Below are 8484 nucleotides of genomic sequence, written 5' to 3'. Positions count from 1 at the left end.
TAAATAAAACCTTCAAAAAAAAAAGCTGTTGAAAAAGCTTGGACTTTTCTTTTTTTGAGAGAGCGCACACTTTATTTGAAAGAGAGCATTGCACATGACCAAAAGATGAAGGTAGCCCAAAGGGCATCCTGCACATCATGTTCTAAAAGATACAAAGGATGACAAGGTAAAGAGGATAAAGAGTACACTTTATATGATGAGCACTGAGTAATGTATAGAATTATTGAATCACTACATCATAGTCCTGAAACTAATATAACACTGTATATTAATTATACTCAAATAAAAAACATTTTTTTAAAAGATATTTATTTATTTGACAGAGACAGCCAGCGAGAGAGGGAACACAAGCAGGGTGAGTGGGAGAGGAAGAAGCAGGCTCCCAGCAGAGGAGCCCGATGTGGGACTCGATCCCGGAACGCCGGGATCACGCCCTGAGCCGAAGGCAGACGCTTTAATGACTGCACTACCCAGGCGCCCCGAGTAAAAAACATTTTTAAAGATAGGATAGGATGTTTTGCTAAGAAGGATCAACTGGAATATGAATTCGAGTAATATTTTTTTGTCCCAATAACATCAATCTCATCAATAAGAATGATGAATGGTACATGTTCTTCAGCAACTTGAAACAATTCCTGTACAAGTTTGGGCCAATCACCTAGGTACTTCTGAATAATTCAGAGCCAGCTATTCTCAAGAAAGTGGCTGAGGTTTGGTTTGCTATTGTTTTGGCTACTAAGGTTTTACCTCTGCCAAGTGGACCATAAAGAATGACTCCCTTGGGGGCTTTATACCCATCCTTTTTCATAATATTCAGAACGAGCAACAGGAAACTCACAGATTCCTTAATTCCCTGATTTGGTTGTCCAACCCCCCCAATAACAGCATAGATCTCCTGGAGGGACTTTTCACCTTCATCGCTGTGACCAAGGGATCCGTGTCACCCCATCAGAGCATACACCTTGTGGTTGAGCAGGACTGAGCAGCTGGGTTCCAGCAGACTGTTGTCTACAAATGAAAGAAAGCTGATGTGGTGTTCTGAGCCCACAGATGGAGACACAATGGCGTGTCTTTGATCATCAGTGACCTCTTCCAAGGTTCCTACCAACATTGGGTAAGAACTGGCTACACTCAGATCATTCAGCTTTGATCTTTCCTCTCCTTGCTTTTCTCCTAAAGGCTTCATTTATTCCTGATTTCTAATGAATTCTTCCTCCTCTAACATCAATAATTTTAACTGGCACTGAATGTGACACTTTGCTGGCAATATCTGATCCTTCTGTTTCCTTCTTTTCCCCACTCTAGTTGGTACACAAGGTGCGTATTTCATTTTCTTGTACTTTTCATCCTTCTTGCTACCTCCCGAACCATGACCACCACTACTCTGACTTTGACCCATCTTGCTTTGGCCACTGGAGCCAAGATTGGACTTTAATGTGGAGACACATTTTCATCCTTTAAAAGATTTTATTTGTTTATTTGAGATAGAGAAAGAGAGCAAGAGAGCACACTCAAGTAGGGGGAGTGGCAGGCAGAGGAAGAGGGAATAGGCTTCCTGCTGAGCAGGGAGTCCAATACAGGTACAGGGCTCGATCCCAGGATCCTGGGATCCTGACCTGAGCCAAAGGCAGACACATAATCGATTTAGCCACCCAGGCACCCCTACACATTTTCATTTTAATAAAGTAACTATTATTTTGCATCTCTGTCATAGTAGCTGTATCTATTTCTTAACTCTGAGCTTTCTAACCAGTGTGCCTCAGCCAAGAGAAAGGAGGAATATCAACCAACAGAGCCTACCATAGTGACCAAAACGTTCCCTCTTGTATTAATCTCAGTGTCTTCCTAGCCTTAGGATGGGGAATGGAAAGAAAAAAAGATCCAAAACATCATTCTTGCTGCTGCATATATGCATATTATCTCAACTATTTATAAAAATACATATACCCATGCATACGAAAAAGCACTAGAAGAAAATACTTAAAAATGTTAAGCAGAGGGGCACCTGGGTGGTTCACTTGGTTAGGCATCAACCTTCAGCTCAGATCATGACCCCAGGATTCTGGGATCTCTCCCTCTCCTTCTGCCGTTCCCTCTGCCGCTCCCCCTGCTTGTGCTCTCTCACTTTCTCACTCTCTCACTCTCTCATACTCTGAATGAATGAATGAATGAATGAATGAATAAATAAAATCTTTTACAAAATGTTAAGGGTGAAGATTCGGTTGCAAGAGCTCAGGGAAGAAAACTAAGCACTGTGAAAGAGAAAAAATAGTGAAAATGACCAGAAGCTTTTTGGATGGTGAAATGGAAAGAATAATGATGCAATTTTCATGAAAGTCATTAAATCTGTCATTCTTATTACATTATAGTAACAGAAATACCTTAACAAATCCACCCTGGATTCAGATAACATTTTTCTTTGAAAGTATTAGAGACTGTGCTTTTTCTGTGCTTCCTGAAACACATATCATGAAACAGAATTCCTGAGACACGACCATTGCAAAAAGAGTGCTTTCTGTGGATGAGATACTGCATCCAGTATCTCTCCCTGGAATTTTAAAGGCTCTGAGAAATCCTGCAGCTAGGAAACATGATTCCTGTTGCTCAGTGAAGCTTTACTGTGACAGACATTACTGTTCACATCTGTACTCTGCTCTTTGTTCTTACAACCCTGATTTGTTCAGAGCAGCAACGTGCCCAGTTAAAGGACCACATTCTCCAGCATTCCTTACAGCTAGACATGGCCGGGTGACATAGTTCTAGGCAACGAGGTGGAAGTGGCAGTAGCTGAATGAAACTTCCTGAATAGTTCATAAAAGAAAGACCAACTGAGCTGGCAGGTATGGTTGCCATTTGCCTTCCTGTTCACCTTGGCCGCAACATGGATGTGACAAAGGAGATAAACCTCTGAAGACGGAAGACACAGGATCAGGAGAACTGACCAAAAGTATAAAAGTAGCTTCTGCCTCTGATGCTTTCATGGGTTGACTGTACTTCTCAGAACTTCTCAATCCATGAGAAAAAGTAAATCCCTGTTTGGCTAAGGTACTACGGGTTTCCTGTCAAAACACAGAAGGAGTCTGGGTCCTTGTTGGCATCATGGGGTAGCCGCATTTGCCTAAATCTAAACTTCTTTTACAAAAGAGAAAAAGCAAACCCTTATTTGTTTGTTACTTGCACCAGAGACAAACAGCAGCGTGCACTGTGCTTGAGTTCTGAATAAGGAAGGAGGAGAGAACAGCCATGCTTTGGAAATGCTGAGTCTGAGACACTCGTGGGAGAGCCACATGTGGAGAACCAGGGGAAAGTGGATGTGTAGGTCAGGAGCTTGGACAAAAGATCCGGGCTAGAAAAAAACAGGTCATGTGCTTGCTTCGGCGGCACATATACTACAATTGGAACGGTACAGAGAAGATTAGCATGGCCCCTGCGCAAGGATGACACGCAAATTCGTGAAGCATTCCGTATTTTTATTAAGAAGTTGTGGCCCATATATACAATGGAATATTACTCAGCCATCAGAAAGAACGAGTTCTCAACATTTGCTGCAACATGGACGGGACTGGAGGAGATAATGCTAAGTGAAATAAGTCAAGCAGAGAAAGACAAATATATGATTTCTCTCATCTATGGAACATAAGAACTAGGAAGATCGGTAGGGGAAGAAAGGGATAAAGAAAGGGGGGGGGTAGGGGCGCCTGGGTAGCGCAGTCATTAAGCGTCTGCCTTCGGCTCAGGGCGTGATCCTGGCGTTCGGGGATCGAGTCCCACATTGGGCTCCTCTGCTGGGAGCCTGCTTCTTCGTCTCCCACTCCCCTGCTGTGTTCTCTCTCTCGCTGGCTCTCTCTCTGTCACATAAATAAATAAATAAATAAATAAATAAATAAAATCTTAAAAAAAAAAAAGAAAGGGGGGTAATCAGAAGGGGCAATGAAGCATGAGAGACTATGGACTCTGAGAAACAAACTGAGGGCTTCAGAGGGGAAGGGGGTGGGGGAATGGGATAGGCTGGTGATGGGTAGTAAGGAGGGCACGTATTGCATGGTGCACTCGGTGTTATACACAACTAATGAATCATCGAACTTTACATTAAAAACCAGGGATGTAGTGTATGGTGACTAACATAATATAATAAAAAAACATTAAAAAAAAAAAGAAAAAAACAGGTCATAAGAGCTCAGGGTAGATACTTTGAAGTCCCTCGTTGCCTGTCATGGATTGGGCACAAACCCATTCTGTGCATCTCTGAAGAACAGAGCAAGGGATCTGATTTGGCTCCAAATGAATGAATACTTTCTCATGCCAGAGCTCTCTAAACATGGAACAGGCCCTCTGAGTTAGACAGCATCCTGATCCTTGAGCAATGCAGGTGGAAACTGGGTACTCAAGTGGTGGGCAAGATGTCCAGAGCGCTAGGAAATTGGATTTGATGACTGTTAAATATCTTTCAAACCTTGAGCAGCCAATATTCTAAGCATCTAATTTGGTTCTGAAGTGTGACGTCATCAACCTTGTGAAAAGGATTCAACCAGCTGTGAGCCCACAATCACTGCTGTTGCACCCACTCTTGCTCTGAACTGTACACTTAAAAACAATTAAGATGGTAAATTTCATGTGTATCTTTCCACACTTAAAAATTCTAAAATAATTAAACATATGCGGTAAGCACTTCAAAGTAAACACTCAAGTATGAAGAATGAGCCTCAGGAATAGTGGCTGGTGCCTCTTAGAGGCATTGTAAATGCTCCAAAGAGGTGACTGTGAGCTGGAACAGAGCAGGTGGCTGTTGGCAAGGGGGCATCTCTGCAAACGGCCCGCAGACCATACGTATCTGCTTGGGATGGAGGCTTGCAATTTTTCCAATGGAGGCAGGAAGCCTGAGGCACCGAAGCCAGTGGACCTGCCATCCCTCCAACTTCTCCTTGTAGCTTCCTGTGGTAACTGTCACCCTGTGGCCACCTGCTCCTGTCCCTTGACCGGAGAAGTTCTATTGCCTCTGAGTGCAATATTAGTTCCTTAACTCTGATGTTGAAATATTACAGAGTTAGAGACTGCTTATTGAGTGCCTACTATGCCCTGCACAAAGTCCTTTACATATTGTTTCTATTATTTTCACAGGGACTCTTTCAAAGAGGTTTTGTGATTCTTGTCTTACTCATGAGGAGACCAAAGTTCTGAAAGGTTAAGTAACTTACTCAAACATGCACAATAAGGAGCTAAATTCTTTCCATCACACCATGTGGCCTCTATAATAATAATAATAATAATAATAATAATAGTAATAATAATAATAAAATCCCTACAGCAACTGGGACATTTTAAAAGCCCTCATAAGGTCTCAGAGGCAAAAATGCACTGTAAGCAACTCGGGGGTGCCACGAAATAGTAATTGCTAATATTTATTGAGCATTTAGTATAGGTTAGGAACTTGATGAAACTCTGATTACATTACCATATGTAATACATTCAATACCTTCAAGTAATATGTGTAAGGGTGCCTATTTGTCCAGTGCCTGGCACAATGGCAAAGGCTCAGGAATGGTCAATTATTTCAGGACAAAGGATTAATACTTCTTTCATATTGAAATAAGTGATTTCCAAGATCAATGCCAATTCTGAAACAACTACTACTACTTTATTTTTTGAGCACTGGAAACACATTCCTGGGTAATTTTAAGGCAGAACTTGGTTTGAATGCTAGTTCAATGCTGCCTTTGTTTTCCATGATACCAACCTTAAAAACAGGAAGATATACCAGAAGATGCCATTAAGAATATGTGTTTATAGTAGAAAGGCATTCATTCATTCATTCATTCATTCATTCATTCAACAAATAGGTTTTGAGTGTCTTCTGTTTGCCAGGCCAAACTTCCTGTTCCCCCTCCTCCCCTCAAAAAACAGACTAAAACAAAACAAACAAAAAAATCCAAATCAAAAAAGCAACACCCCCCCATATAACTAGCTTTCAAGAGGTTGTCACATGGATATAGAATAGAGCCCTTGCAGCAAGTACTATAGTATTGACCTTGAAAATTTATCCTTACAAATTGAATCTCATGGATCTTTATTAAATTCTCAGTTACAGCTGAAAAAATGCCACTTTTTTGCCATTGTCATTTAATAATATGATGACCTTATAAAGGAACTTCGTGTGATTAAATCATATATTTAAATAATTATAAAACTTATCTTTCTTTCTATTCCTGTTCCTCACCTTGTCATATCTATTGCTTTTGTTAGACCAGGCAATTACTGTTACCAGTTTCTCTGTGGAGATATTTTATGCCTATGCAAGTGTCAGGGCAGAAAAATTTTCCTTCCATCCTTCTAGGTTCTTTGTCTAATAATTAAATTGACATAAAACACATTAATAGGGGAAAAAAGTTAATTTTATATATACAGAAGCTCCATAAAAAGGTGAAACCCAAAGACACTCAAGCAATTGAGGCTTATATGCCATTTCTGAGCTAAGGAATGGGATGAGGGCTTGGGACTTCAAACGGGAGAAGGGCAATTCACAGGAAGACAAAAGCAGATGTTTGCCCTGCCATGCAGGTAAGTCCTTGAGATAAAAAGCTAACCCTGGTAATAACTGTCTTTCTGGGCCACGTCCCCCTATTTAGATTCTTTCAGAAAGTTAAGGGAGAGGTAAAAGTTTTTCCCGAGTCTGCTAGGTCTGGATTGACTTCAGCTCAAAATAATCCACATGCCAAAGCGGCAGGCACATTTTGGGGTGGTATATTCTGCTCGCCCTCACAAGTTCCTTTGTATCTTTACCCACGCGGGTCTGTTTTTGTTTTTTAAGCTTTTATTTTTAAGTAACCTCTACACAGGGTAGGGCTTGAACTCACAACCCGGAAATCAAGAGTCTCAGACTCCACCTACTGAGCCAGCCAGGAGCCCCAGGACTACCCGTATGGGTCTCAAAACAAAACAAAACGCAAACAATGTTATAACCAGAGACATTTTTCTGTGCTTTGCTTTTTTTCATGTAATATACCTTAGAATTTGTTCCGTATTAGTATGTAAACTGCTGCTTTGCTCTTTCTAGCGTTGGCAAATTATTCCTTCGAAAAAAAATGGACTCTAATTTCACTTGGTTGCTCTTTAGTTTCACAGCTTAAGAGAGGAAAAAGTTGTCTTTTTGTCTACATGAGTCAGTTTGGGATTACTAGGAATCCCCGTTCTGCCTGCCTTAGTTGTTGGGAGGGAGAAGTTTTTTAACGCGCTACAAGGAGGTATTATTAAGACCAAACTGAAACCCAGGAAGAGCCTGGGCCAGAGACCCCCCGAAAAGGATCCTCCCCCGACCGCTCCACCTGCACACAAAGACCCAGCGAGCAAGGCCCATCCCACCTGGGGCGGGGGCGGGGCCAGTTCCCCCACCCCGCCCCACGCACGCACGCACGCTCCCATTTTTCCGGCTGTTTCCGCGTCCTCAGTGGGGGTCGCCATCTTGGACTTTGGGTCACTTACCCCGTCAAGACAGACACCGCGGCAGCCATCTTTTACGAGAAGCCTGCACTGCAATCCCTGCGCTCAGAACACCGCGTTTCTCAGAAACGGGAAAAACTCTGTGTTCCGTACAGCCACAAAGGAAGCCGCCATCTTGTACGTCAAACCGCTCCATTTCCGGACCGGCCAGCTGACGTGACAGGGGAGGCCCGAGGCAACATAGGCGGCTCTCGCGCCCCCTGGCGCTGGCGCCCTAGCAGTGACTCCAGCTTTGACCTGTTCGGGATTCTGCTTCCGGGTCTGCTCGGGCGAGGCCTTGACGTCGCCGGACCCCGCTGGGAACGCCGAGCTGGGACGAGGCTGGGGTGGAATCTGAGCCTGCGCGTTGAGCGATCGAGGCGTGACGTGGCGTGGCGTGGCGTGGCGTGGCGTGGCGTGGCGTGGCGTGGCGTGGGGAATTAGGGGAGGAAATGCGCTTTTGTTGAGGGCCCTTGCGTGCTGTGTTAATCCACCACGACCGTGTGAGAGATGTACCGTTTGCCTATGAGGAAACACTCGTCTGCCTTTCCCCCTCTGCCAGGCCCTGATAAAGCCATAATTAAGCATTCCCCTCACCGTTTCTGCAGAATGGGATAACAGCGTCTAATCTGAGGGATTGTTGTGAAGATTGAGTGTCGAGATTCAGTGCCTGGTTTTTAATTAATATCAGGTTCCTCTGCATTGACAGTAGTAATAACATAGTATCAACAACCACTTGCCAGGCACACGCTAACTTCACTTACACTACAACTCTATAAGGTGGGTAGTATCAGCATTACCATTTTGCAAATGAGGACGGTGAGGAAAGCAAAAGTAATTTGACCAAGTTCGCAAAATAGTAAGTAGCAATGCCCCGGGTAGACTGGGTGGGGGTTGGGGTGGGGGACGGATCTTAACTGCTATACGTGCTCTCTGGTAACAGGTGCTAAATAGGTGGTAAAGAAACAGGGACCCATTATCATAGTTCTTGCAGCCTTGTGACAGAAGTGG

The 8484-nt window shown here is 43.4% G+C and overlaps 1 non-coding gene and 1 pseudogene across 1 annotated transcript; one reads left to right on the top strand and one right to left on the bottom strand.

Annotated features, from left to right (window-relative positions):
- Window positions 1-491: 491 nt before the first annotated feature.
- LOC103669491 lies at window positions 492-1399 on the bottom strand (annotated as a pseudogene).
- A 1966-nt stretch (window positions 1400-3365) lies between these two features.
- Window positions 3366-3472, top strand: LOC121102646. Its single transcript, XR_005834764.1, has one exon. It is a non-coding gene; the product is annotated as a U6 spliceosomal RNA (small nuclear RNA).
- The last annotated feature ends 5012 nt before the right edge of the window (window positions 3473-8484 follow it).

Source organism: Ursus maritimus, unplaced genomic scaffold (genome assembly GCF_017311325.1).
Source record: "Ursus maritimus isolate PB19 unplaced genomic scaffold, ASM1731132v1 scaffold_14, whole genome shotgun sequence".
Classification (NCBI taxonomy): domain Eukaryota; kingdom Metazoa; phylum Chordata; class Mammalia; order Carnivora; family Ursidae; genus Ursus; species Ursus maritimus.
This window is presented reverse-complemented; position numbering and strand designations above follow the sequence as displayed.